The 13666-nt window shown below is 46.5% G+C and overlaps 1 long non-coding RNA gene across 1 annotated transcript in view; it reads right to left on the reverse strand.

Annotated features, from left to right (window-relative positions):
• Nucleotides 1-6386: 6386 nt before the first annotated feature.
• The window catches only part of LOC122924130, a 28744-nt gene continuing 21464 nt past the window's right edge, over nucleotides 6387-13666 (reverse strand). Inside the window, exon 3 of the long non-coding RNA XR_006387372.1 lies at nucleotides 6387-6595. This is a non-coding gene — a long non-coding RNA (uncharacterized LOC122924130). The remainder of the gene's footprint in view (nucleotides 6596-13666) is intronic.

Below are 13666 nucleotides of genomic sequence, written 5' to 3' on the forward strand. Positions count from 1 at the left end.
TGTTTCATTGGAGAAACCAAGCCTGAATAGCGATGTCCGGCACCTACAATGCTGTTCCAACACCTCTCTCGAGGCAGTTTAATCACAGCTAATAGCTTCTGTCATGAAAATACAATGTTATCACCCACTTTTCTTTCATGTCTTTCTGGGCCCCATGGAAATCTCCTCTAGGCGGTGCACTACCTCAAAAATGTTGTGTTACTGTTGATAATCCTATTGGGTTTTAAATTTATTTCCTGATTTATTTATTTTGGTTTCAGAAATTTGTTAAAATTGATATATAAATAAAAGAGAAAAAAGACACAAGTCCTTCTCGGAGGTATAACTGGTTGCTCCTAGGCCCCAATGTGTCATTTATAATATTGTCTTCTTAGGAGCTGAGGGGTCCAATACATTTCCTAATGTGTCTTTAGCTCTGATGTCGCCTGACTTATCCAGAGACGTCCCCAAAGGCAGCCAGTGTGATAAATAATACAATAATGTATTCTCCCCTATTTTATACTCTGCTGCTCCCGGTGCTCTGATTCTCCCTCTTGGGCTATGATTGGGTGCAGCAACAACAAGCCCATACACTCCATGTGACCGCTGCATACAATCCCTGGCCTCAGTGGTCATGTGTAATATACCACTGATGCTAGTGATTGGCCAGAGCTGGGTGCCACGTTCACACCGTCCCAGCACTCCTTATAGTACATGTCAGTCATAAGTCATTAGCTGGACGGAGAGCACAGGTAGGATGGAGGACAGAGATGAGAAGATGTAAGGGATGCAGCACTGTGGAGAGCACAGGTAGTATGGAGGACAGAGATGAGGAAGAGATGTAGGGGGTGCAGGACTATGGAGAGCACAGGTAGGATGGGGGACAGAGATGAGGATATGTAAGGGATGCAGCACTGTGGAGAGCACAGGTAGGATGGAGGACAGAGATGAGGAAGAGATGTAGGGGGTGCAGGACTATGGAGAGCACAGGTAGGATGGGGGACAGAGATGAGGATATGTAAGGGATGCAGCACTGTGGAGAGCACAGGTAGTATGGAGGACAGAGATGAGGAAGAGATGTAGGGGGTGCAGGACTATGGAGAGCACAGGTAGGATGGGGGACAGAGATGAGGATATGTAAGGGATGCAGCACTGTGGAGAGCACAGGTAGGATGGAGGACAGAGATGAGGAAGAGATGTAGGGGGTGCAGGACTATGGAGAGCACAGGTAGGATGGGGGACAGAGATGAGGATATGTAAGGGATGCAGCACTGTGGAGAGCACAGGTAGGATGGAGGACAGAGATGAGGAAGAGATGTAGGGGGTGCAGGACTATGGAGAGCACAGGTAGGATGGAGGACAGAGATGAGGAGGATATGTAGGGGTGCAGCACTGTGGAGAGCACAGGTAGGATGGAGGACAGAGATGAGGAGGAGATGTAGGGGTGCAGCACTGTGGAGAGCATAGGTAGGATGGAAGACAGAGATTAGGAGGAGATGTAGGGGGTGCAGCACTGTGGACAGCACAGGTAGGATGGGGGACAGAGATGAGGAGGAGATGTAGGGGGTGCAGGACTATGGAGAGCTTTGTGGGGGGAAATGAGGAATTGAAATTGAATCCATAACGGTATTGGCAACGAGTGCAATGACAGGCACAGGGCGGAGGCATCAGAGTAGTGACTGGCACAGGGCAAAGGCATTGCAGTAGTGACTGGCATAGGGAGGAGGCATCGGAGTAATGACTGGCACAAAGAGCGGCATCGGACTGGCACAGGGAGGAGGCATCGGAGTAATGACTGGCACAGGGAGGAGGCATCGTATTCGGAGTAGTGACTGGCACAGAGCGGAGGCATCGCAGTAGAGACTGGCAGAGTGTGGAGGCATCGGAGTAGCAGTTAGACAGATAGATGCGTCTGGCTGCTGGGTTCAGGATAGATTGGAGAGGGGAGAGTCTGGTGAGGGTGAGGCAAATTAATAATGAGTTGAAGTAATTGATCCGGGCAACAACAAGAGTTTTTTTTGTCTCCACAGTAAGAAAGGGGCAGATTCTAGAGATGTTTTTGAGGTGCAGGTGACATGAACGGCCAAAGATTTATTATAGGGGGTGAAGGAAAGACCAGTGTCAAACATAGTACCAAGACGGCGGGTGCGCTGCCTAGGGGAGAGAACGGTCTTGTTAAGACCAGTAGCTTGGAGCATGGCGAGGAGTAGATGGTGCTCTACAGTATCAAATCCAGCAGAGATCGAGGAGAATTAGTAGAGAGTAGTCACTAATGCATTTAGCTGTCAGAAGGTCGTTTGTCACTTTGGTGAGGGCAGTTTCTGTAGAATGTGGGGTGCGAAAACCAGATTGTAACGATCAGGGAGAGAGTTAGCAGATATATAGATCTACTATATATATATATATACACTATATGCAGGAGATCTACTATATATATATACACTATATGCAGGAGATCTACTATATATAGCACTATATATACACTATATGCAGGAGATCTACTATATATACACTATATGCAGGAGATCTTCTATATATATACACACTATATGCAGGAGACCTAATATATATACACTATATGCAGGAGATCTACTATATATATATATATATATATATATATATATATATACACTATATGCAGGAGATCTACAATATATACACTATATGCAGGAGATCTGCTATATATACACTATATGCAGGAGATCTGCTATATATACACTATATGCAGGAGATCTACTTTATATACACTATATGCAGGAGATCTGCTATATATACACTATATACAGGAGTAGATCTCTTGCAGACACTGCTTATATAACAATATATATACAGTACAGACCAAAAGTTTGGACACACCTTCTCATTCAAAGAGTTTTCTTTATTTTCATGACTATGAAGGCATCAAAACTATGAATTAACACATGTGGAATTATATACATAACAAACAAGTGTGAAACAACTGAGAATATGTCATATTCTAGGTTCTTCAAAGTAGCCACCTTTTGCTTTGATTACTGCTTTGCACACTCTTGGCATTCTCTTGATGAGCTTCAAGAGGTAGTCACCTGAAATGGTCTTCCAACAGTCTTGAAGGAGTTTCCAGAGATGCTTAGCACTTGTCGGCCCTTTTGCCTTCACTCTGCCGTCCAGCTCACCCCAAACCATCTCAATTGGGCTCAGGTCCGGTGACTGTGGAGGCCAGGTCATCTGGCGCAGCACCCCATCACTCTCCTTCATGGTCAAATAGCCCGCACTTTCAAAGTTTTCCCAATTTTTCGGCTGACTGACTGACCTTAATTTCTTAAAGTAATGATGGCCACTCGTTTTTCTTTACTTAGCTGCTTTTTTCTTGCCATAATACATATTCTAACAGTCTATTCAGTAGGACTATCAGCTGTGTATCCACCTGACTTCTCCTCAACGCCACTGATGGTCCCAACCCCATCTATAAGGCAAGAAATCCCACTTATTAAACCTGACAGGGCACACCTGTGAAGTGAAGACCATTTCAGGTGACTACCTCTTGAAGCTCATCAAGAGAATGCCAAGAGTGTGCAAAGCAGTAATCAAAGAAAAAGGTGGCTACTTTGAAGAACCTAGAATATGACATATTTTCAGTTGTTTCACACTTGTTTGTTATGAATATAATTCCACATGTGTTAATTCATAGTTTTGATGCCTTCAGTGTGAATCTACAATTTTCATAGTCATGAAAATAAAGAAAACTCTTTGAATGAGAAGGTGTGTCCAAACTTTTGGTCTGTACTGTATATACACAATAGGAGATCTTCTGCAGGAGGATGTACATACCTGCTGGTTTAGGACACTCAGAGGCATACAGACGGAGCGATAGTCGGGTAGGCGGTAGCTGTGGCAGAAATATGGGTAGGTGGTTGGGCAGGCCCGGGCTATAGTTTAGTTGTGTCGCTAAGCTGACTGACAGAGCGGCAGTGAGGGCAGCAGCTCCGCCAATCAGTAACAGTTAGCGCTGTAGGGCAGAGGAGAGGGAGGAGAATCGCCATTGAGGTGCACTGGGAGCGCCAAGACCTGGATGTGGGGTGGGAATGTAAAAAAATAAATATAAAAAAGTCCTCTTTTGTGTCACCCGCGCTGTCCGACATGCCAGGCACATACCCCTTTGTGCCTAAATAGAAATATGGCCCTGCTATGGTATCTTTTTTTCTTACAGTGTATACGTTATACGGATGGCAGAAATGCAATGTGAACCCACCCTAAGAGACTGCAGCCCGACCTCAATCCTCTGCTCACTGGTAGAGAGCTGAAGACAGGAGGAGCAGAGGCCTCGACTGCTTGGGGCGGCTCTAGATACAGAGGAGAACCATCCCCTGTGGGAGACGGTAAGGACAGTGCGAATAAGATGAACGGCCTGTGTGTAGAGCGCAGGAACAGTGAACAGACTGTCAGGAGAGGGGATCCAGCAGCTGCCAATCGCTCCTCTGACCGCCTGCTGTCTGCAGCAAGCACATGAGCTGTGTCGCCCCCTCCATAGCAGGGCAGTGATGCACCCCCTGTAATCTCACACCCCTATGGCCGGCTCTGCTCACACATTACTTCTCCACAGATTGGAGTTGTTCACTTTCTTATTCTTCTCCATTTGGTCCAGGACATCATAGGCAGACATCTTTGGCCCGGTGTGTGCCGCCCCCTCCGCTATATATAAAGTCTCCAGAATTATACGGCACGCGGTGGATGGGACTGTTACAGACTTTACACCAGGGGCCAGGAGATTAGGTTACACTTCCGCCTTCACTCCTTGCCTCTGCCGTCCATCCCCACCTTCTATATACCTAACCAGCTTCCCCCTTAATACCGCCATCCGGTGGCTTCCACCGATCCTCTGCCGGCTCCTGCCCCATGTGACCAATTAGATTTATTTTAAAAATCGTAGAAAGTTTAAAATAATAAAAGCAGCGACCCCTGATCCCGCCGCTCGCTCCCCAATCACCGGCCTCAGCGATCACATGTCTGAGCGGAGGGGGAGGTACAGAGACAAGAACACAGGAAACCGTGGAGGGAGAGCGGCGGGCAGAGAGATATCCGATTATTATATCACTTTCTAATCAGTTTTCACAAATACATTTTACATGGACGACTCCGGCTTCATACAGACCCCAGACCTCAGCTGAGAAATCCCAAAATGAATAAACTGTGGGTTTATATGGAGGTATACTGGTTATATGGAGGTATACTGGTTATATGGAGGTGTATGGGGTTATATGGAGGTATACTGGTTATATGGAAGTATGTGTGTCTAAGATCTGGCGCATGCGCAGTGGAAGGTGGATGGCCGAGCAAGTGTAGAAGTACAACCTAGCACATGCGCAAAGAACTGGCGCATGCGCAAAGAACAACCAACCTGAAAAATCTATGAAGTCTGCACGCATGCCCAATGGTAAAAGGTGACGGGCGGCACGTATAAAGTCCATAGACATGCGCAGTGGCGAGATGCAGAGGAGTCTAAGATCTGGCGCATGCGTCATAGGAGTAATACCATTCATTGGACAAGCAAGACATAGGGGAGTGACTATATGTTCAACGCTAAATAAAACCACCGCTGATAGGCTAGAATGTTAACACAACAACAAAATAGATATGTAGTAGCCAACAGAGTGATGATGTCATCAGAGGGGGGTTTTAAAAGCTGGGGTCCCGCCCACTCACCAGCATACTGCCCGATACCCCTGAGGACGCCAAGCGTTTGGCGAAGCATGTCGGGAGGCAGAGTGTGTTAGTGTGTTTTTTAGACAGCGTGTGCCTGTGAGAGTATCATGATGGAGAGAACATAGAACAGTGAGGCTAACAAGAGGGAACGCATCCCCCAAATCTAGTGCGCTGTGAGATAGCAGTGCTAGTAACCGTTCTAAATGGGGCAGCCCGTGAGGCAGGAAGCAATGTGCGCCCCGTAGTTACCCCTGTGACACAATAGTGCAATAACAGCCATCAGAATAATAAAGCTCAAAGACACAGCTGAGAATTGGAAACGTTAGTAGACAATAGAATATTTTAACAAGAGGAAATAAATGTGAGGTTTTACATTAGTATGGAATTAACACATGTAAACTAAGAGACAATTGTTGGTCCATGTGACCATTTGTAAATAAATTATATTGCTGTGTCTCAACATGTGTTATGGGTCAGCTTTGAAAATTTGAATATAGCAGCTTGGGGGAAAACTCTATTGATTGACCCTTTTGAGATAGGATTCAAAAATAGAGGATTTATTCTTATGAGTAAAAGAATTGCATGATTTTCCTAACATATGACATAAAGTCATGATTTTATTAAAGACACGGAGGCTCATATTGCTTTCTCTTCCTTTTACTGACCACCAATAGCAGCAAAGAAAAACAAGAAAACAAGTAACCAAGGTAACCAAGGCCCTCCCACATAACACCCCTATAATAGTCCTGCTTTGCATACATTCCTCCTCTTTCTTTGGCGGTGACACTCCTCTGTAGACGCTGAAGGTCTATCCACTAAACTCCCACGAAAAACTGAACTGGAACAGCACATGAAGTCTCCAACTGAAGAACGGAACTGGGGAGATAACCAAAACGACTGTAGGTGTCAGACGTAGCATGCGGGAATATTCAGCCTAAAGAAAAACAAGAAAGAAGAAAACCGGTAATCGGAACTGTTCAGAACTAAGGATCAAGTACCAAACCTGAAAAATGCATATACAGGTATCCATAAATTACAATATACACATGAAGGTAAGCAAAGATGCCACCAAAACCAGGGAGGGCGGAAACGGGGAGGGGCAATACTCGCCTCCGTGTCTTTAACACGGAGGCTCATATTGCGAGTTTAAAGCTGACTTACCACCGAGGAAAAAACATGAACAGGAGGACGAAAATAAAACTCACGAAACGTAGACACTCGTGACCAATCTGCCAGCTTCATTATGTCCTCTAATCTGGCCCCTGCAACAGCCGTGGATGTCGCCGAAGCACCTCTAGTGGAATGTGTAGTAAACACCGAAGTATCCACACCTGCCAAGGACATAATTCACTTAACCCAACGAGCCAGAGTGATGCTAGTAACCGGAAGAAAAGGGCGTCGGTAAGACAGAAAAAGTTGAGGGTGTGAAGTATCGCGGTGAGAGGCTGTGCGCGACTCATATTCCCTCAGACAGGCGACTGGGCAGAGAGCTGGAGTATCCGGGAAACTGGGATATGCCACAGATTTAATATTGGTCTTGGTGCGTCGCGTAATATTGAACACGACCCCAATCGGAGTGAATGAACGGGCATCATGGTCCAAAGCTCGGACATCTGAGACTCTTTTACAAGAAATCAAACAGAATAAGGAAACCAACTTGGCCGAAAGTTGACGTAAAGAAAGTGCAGCGTTTGGAGGCCAAGAAGAGAATAAGGACAATACGGAGGCCACATCCCATGTGGTCGAGAAACGGGGCCTAGGAGGATGGGAGAGACGAGCGCCTTTAAGAAGGCGACACACCAAGGGATGCTGACCGGCTGGGCATGCATCGAATTCCTGATGAGAGGAAGAAATGGCAGAGAGAAAAACATTGATGGTCCGATATGCCCTACCATCCTTGAACAGTGAAGTGAGGAATTGAAGGATCTCCGTTACAGGAGCTGAAATAGGATCCACATGCCTAGCCAAGCACCAATCAGCCCAAGACTTCCGGGCCGCTCGATAAGCCCGTCTAGTGCCGGGGGCCCATGCGCCCTCCAAGAGGCGTCTAGTAGATATAGGCCCTTTTGCGCGAACTCAGCGTGCTCTCTTGGGTGGCAAGTAACACACCAGTCTTAGTGGTTCTGGAGGCTGGAGGATCAGAACCGGATGACCCTGAGGTCAAGGGTCTAGGGTGGCTACTGGGACCGGACATAGATGAGTGTGCCATAAGGGCGTCCGAAATAGACTGCGAAATAGCAGTGGACATGGAACCCATTGCGGCCTGGATAGCCACAGCTACAGAACGCTGGATTGCCATAGCCTGATCCGAGCTGGAACCTGCTGCCTGGGCATGGGGGGTGACCTCCATGTCCTCAGGAGTACGGTTATTGGGGCGGCCGTCTTCTGAGATGATCCCCTTTATTTTTTGCCACTAATTGGTGCTAGAAAATATCCCCTGCTAATACGAATATAATAACAATTAGGCCAGAGTGAGAAAAGGTGGGGGGGTTGCACAAAAAAAGAGGGCAGGGTACCACCAGGAGAAGGCAGCCGCCGATGCGATCGAGCGTCTGCTAGTACTGATGGCGCGCACAAAATCTCGCAAGATTTCACACCGCTCTATGGAGAGAATAGAAATGAAACTGTTAACTGCGCCCGAAGTCTCACGAGGCGCGAGACTTCGGGCGGGGGCAAGCAGAGATGAAGGAGAAGAAGAACAAGATCCCGCTCTGAGGTAAGAACTGGGTGATGGTGGCCGAAATCGCGTGAGAATTCGGCCGCAATAGGTGCTGAGGAAACGCAGAAGAGGGAAGAAGAACCGGAGGCCAAGAAAGACACCGGAGAGAGGGGAGAAAACGTCTTTTCACGCACAACCATTTCTAGGATTTACAAAGAATGGTGTGAAAAGGGAAAAACCGGGTACCACTCATCTCCACTACAAATAGGAAAAAGAGGCTACAATTTGCACGAGCTCACCAAAATTGGACTGTTGAAGACTGGAAAAATGTTGCCTGGTCTGATGAGTCTTGATTTCTGTTGAGACATTCAAATGGTAGAGTCCGAATTTGGCGTAAACAGAATGCGAACATGTATCCATCCTCTGATGGCTACTTCCAGCAGGATAATGCACCATGTCACAAAGCTCGAATCATTTCAAATTGGTTTCTTGAACATGACAATGAGGTCACTGTACTAAAATGGCCCCCACAGTCACCAGATCTCAACCCAATAGAGCATCTTTGGGATGTGGTGGAACGGGAGCTTCGTGCCCTGGATGTGCATCCCTCAAATCTCCATCAACTGCAAGATGCTATCCTATCAATATGGGCCAACATTTCTAAAGAATGCTATCAGCACCTTGTGGAATCAATGCCACAAAGAATTAAGGCAGTTCTGAAGGCAAAAGGGGGTCCAACACCGTATTAGTATGGTGTTCCTAATAATTCTTTAGGTGAGTGTGTGTATATATATATATATATATATATATATATATATATATAACAATGCCAACAATACAATAAACTCAAATCTAAGGAAAAAATGAAAGATGAGCTCAATACATATAAATTCTAATGTGAAGACCACAATGACAACTTATCTGAGTGGTCAGCAGCAAAGAAAGAGGAGGAATCTATGCAAAGCAGGACTATTATAGGGAAGTTATGTGGGAGGGCCTTGGTTACCATGGTTACTTGTTTTCTGGTTTTTCTTTGCTGCTATTGGTGGTCAGTAAAAGGAAGAGAAAGCAATATGAGCCTCCGTGTCATGTAATAAAATGGCAAGCTTCTTATCCAACCAGTCAACTACACAATTATTCTTAGCAGAGGCTAGCAAGGTGTTCTCTACAGAAAATCTACCTGTACATGTCCTAGATATTAATCTGGCCTTCAGAGAAATTAACAAGACGTACAAACAGTACATTAGATCGATATGGGAAGTAACTAGTCTAGAAACATACCTGCAACAAAACATCGTGTTTTTATGGAACTGCACTCAGCGTCTTAATTACATATATATTTTATCGATACCATTAAAGTATTTTGTTCCTGCAACTACCCCTTCATTTGGCGTCTATCTTGGCAACATGGAGGGGGACCACGGGAGGGGGCACCCTCAGGGCACTATAGTGTCAGGAAAACCGCTTTGTTTTCCTGACACTATAGTGATCATTTAACATGACTATGAAGATTACTGTTTTCTAGCTGCTGTGGACTGTGGACAACAGCAGCTAGAAACAGTAATTTTCATAGAGCTGTGTTATGATTTATGGACACAGCACTCAGCATGCTTAGCCAGTCAGATAGAAGGCTGGCTAAGCATGCTGAGAGCTGTGTCTAAATAACATAACACATTAAAGGGATTCTGTCACCAGGTTTCACCCCTGTCAGCTAAACATATGCTGATGTTCAGGGCGTCTTCACGATTCCTAATGTGGGCTTATAAATGTCATCTGTGGGATTATTTAGCTAAAAAAACAGCTATTACTAACCTGTCAGTCAAACAAATAAGGTGCCCAAGGGGATGTTAATGGATGCAAGGTGCGGCCGCACCCGCCGCCGTTCGTGCCCAGCGCCGCCTTTCCAGACTTCTGCGCCGCCTCCTAATCCTCTGTGCCGCCTCTCGCTCTCCCTCCCTCCCCCCTCCTCCTGCTGTAAGATCTCGCGCATACAGGGGTTGAGCGAAGTGCCGGCACATGCGCACTTCGCTGTAAGAAGCCAAATGGAGAAGTCCGCACGGGCGCATCAGGCAGAGCCCTGTGCGCAAGCGTGAGATCTTACAGCAGAAGGAGGGGGGAGGGAGGGAGAGCTAGAGGCAGCACAGAGGATTAGGAGGCGGCGCAGAAGTCCGGAAAGGCGGCGCTGGGCACGAACGGCGGTGGGTGCGGCCGGCACCTTGCATCCATTAACATCCCGTTGGGCACCTTATTTGTTTGACTGACAGGTTAGTAATAGCTGTTTTTTAGCTAAATAAGCCCACAGATGACATTTATAAGCCCACATTAGGAATCGTGAAGACGCCCTGAACATCAGCATATTTTTAGCTGACAGGGGTAAAACCTGGTGACAGAATCCCTTTAAAGAAATTACTGTTTCTAGCTGCTGTGGACTAGCAGCTAGAAACAGTAATTTCTTTAATGTGTTATGTTATTTAGACTGAGCTCTCAGCATGCTTAGCCAGTCAGTAATTTTCATAGTGCTGTTATGATTTATGGGCACAGCTCTCAGCATGCTTAGCCAGCCTTCTATCTGGCTTTGCATCTTGAGAGTCACAGTCCACAGGCTCAGAAACAGCAGAACAGCAGTAGAAGGCTGGCTAAGCATGCTGAGAGCTGTGTCCATAAATCATAACAGCACTATGATTGCCCTCCCTTCCAACTGGATGAGTTTATCTGATACCTGCCCTGCTCCAGAAGGCCACGCATGCGCTATGTGGACTGTACCTTCTCCTGCAGCATAACCTGACTCCTCCCACACCTGATCACATGGCCATGACATCATCACAGGTCCTGCTGTCTCGCGGGATGGTGTGGCTGAGCGCTATGGGCCGTGTGCTGGTCGAAACTGCTGAGCAGGTTGTACACGTGCAGGAGGGATAACCGCGGGCGCACTGAGGTCATATCCGGCGGGCCGGCATTACAGGAACCGCACTAACTGCTGTCTAACTGCATCCTGTGACGTATATCCGGCGGCAGGACGTCAGAGCAGCTGGTGCTGTTCCTGTAATGCCGCGGCCTGCCGGATATGACCTCAGTAGTGATGGGAAGTTCGGATCTTTCAAATGAACCGATTCATGAATGAGATCTTCGGTTCACTTGCTGAGTCACTGACTGCTGAGCTGACTCGCAAGTGAACCGAAGACTCTAGGTGCCGGTGCGCATGCGCAGATGCTATCCATTCAATTCACTTGCTGCTGCTGACTCAGTCGGCTCTTCAGCTCTCTAATGAGGGAGTCAGGATCAGGAAGAGTGATCGATTATAGTGATAGTGAAGGGAAGCTGAGGCTGACGCCGGACAGGAGGAGTCAGGAGCTGTCACTGTGGTGTGCAATGTGCATTGTTGTCTGTTGTGCATTGTTACCCACAGTGACAACAGTCTGACACTGACAGAAGTACAACGAGCCAAGTGAAGTGAACTGTGAATGCACAGGGAAAACTATGTGCTGAATTGATAACAGTATTACAGTAACACAGTCACTGGCTGATAATAAAATAGTCCCCACTTAACGGAATCCATAAAGGAGATGTGAACCCTCCCTTAGTTATATAGCTACTGAATGAGATGCCTTTAACATATATATCTCCTGAGAAGCCAATTTGATCCTAAAGGGTTAATTCAACCTGTAATCTAAACTCTGTGTCATCTGTCACTTCTCTTATCTCTCTGCTCCTGTCCCTTAATCTTATCACTGCTGCAACAAAAGCATCAGCTGAGAGCCTCAGTGTAACCTGTTCTAGACTCTGACAGCCTCAGTGTAACCTGTTCTAGACTCTGACAGCCTCCGTGTAACCTGTTCTAGACTCTGACAGCCTCAGTGTAACCTGTTCTAGAGTCGGACAGCCTCAGTGTAACCTGTTCTAGACTCTGACAGCCTCAGTGTAACCTGTTCTAGACTCTGACAGCCTCAGTGTAACCTGTTCTCGACTCTGACCGCCTCAGTGTAACCTGTTCTAGACTCTGGCAGCCTCAGTGTAACCTGTTCTAGAGTCTGACAGCCTCAGTGTAACCTGTTCTAGAGTCTGACTCAGTGTAACCTGTTCTAGACTCTGACTCACGGCTCTTTTAACTTAAAGAATCGAATGAGTCACTAACTAATCGGATCTTTAGATTCTTTTAACTTGTGACTCATTCGATTCATTTCTATTCTTAGACTCCCTGTACTACTCCGACGACTCAGAGCTGCTAGTGCTTGCCTTGCCTCAGCTCTGATTGGTTGGTGGGCGGGGAGGGGAGGGGCTGGCAGAAGCAGCTTCCACTCTAGGATCATATTACGCTCCTCCCGAGTCCCGCCCTCAGGCTCCTCCCTGCTGCCAGCGGGAGGTGAGCGTCTCTGCATTGTCTCTGTGCTATGTGACTGAGCTGACAACAGAGGACTTTTAGTGCGGGCCGCTCCCGACGGCCTTTTGGCTGGCGGATGGGCCTATTTTATGGTAGGGGCCTGGAGCTGCAGCTCCATCAGCCCCTACGTTAATCCGGCCCTGATCAGGAGGACCCCGAGTTCCTGAAGGGCTGGGAGGGACTCTTGACAGAAAGCTCTCTTCGCATGCAGGCATATCTATTGCAATACGAAAAGAAAGTATTAAATAAAGTAGCAATACGAGTAGAAAAAGAGATTAATGATATACAGACATTCCGTTCCCATCCCATATCTGCAAAGTGAGGTCAAGGAAAGGAAACATCGGAAGTATAATAGGGACAAAAGAGATTTTGAGATGGGAAAGATCTATGTTAAGAGCACCCATATAAACTATAGGAATAATTACACCAAAAATCGTGCTGAGTACACTGACATTTCGGAGTCCGAAGTGTCAGAGTCAGAGGGGAGTACCTGTAAACCAGGAAATAGACGTAGGGGACGGAATAGACATAATTCCACCCAGAGGAATAACAGATATAATCCGAACGGAAATACAAAATGTCCGAGCACTACACCTATGAATCAAAGTGGGATGCAATATGGAGGAGATGGGTCACTATCATCACAATTGTTACCCTCTTGTGGGGGGCAAACTGGACCTACAACTCAAACAATTATGCCACATTTTTTAGTTCCTGGGATACAACTGAGGGACAGGGACAAATAGGGATATCGACAGGGGACATAGCTGCGGATCAACAACAAAACAATGGAATGCAGATTATTAACTTAACCAGTCAGATTTAACATCAGAACACAAAACCCTATTATATAAGGGCTTATCTTTCACACCAGTATTATACCATGACTGTTTTAGTTGGGTCAAAGATATCAATTTATTTGCAAGGAAACTAGCTCTACATAAGGGACATCTAAACTTAGAGAGGGA

Source organism: Bufo gargarizans, unplaced genomic scaffold, assembly GCF_014858855.1.
Source record: "Bufo gargarizans isolate SCDJY-AF-19 unplaced genomic scaffold, ASM1485885v1 original_scaffold_832_pilon, whole genome shotgun sequence".
Lineage (NCBI taxonomy): Eukaryota > Metazoa > Chordata > Amphibia > Anura > Bufonidae > Bufo > Bufo gargarizans.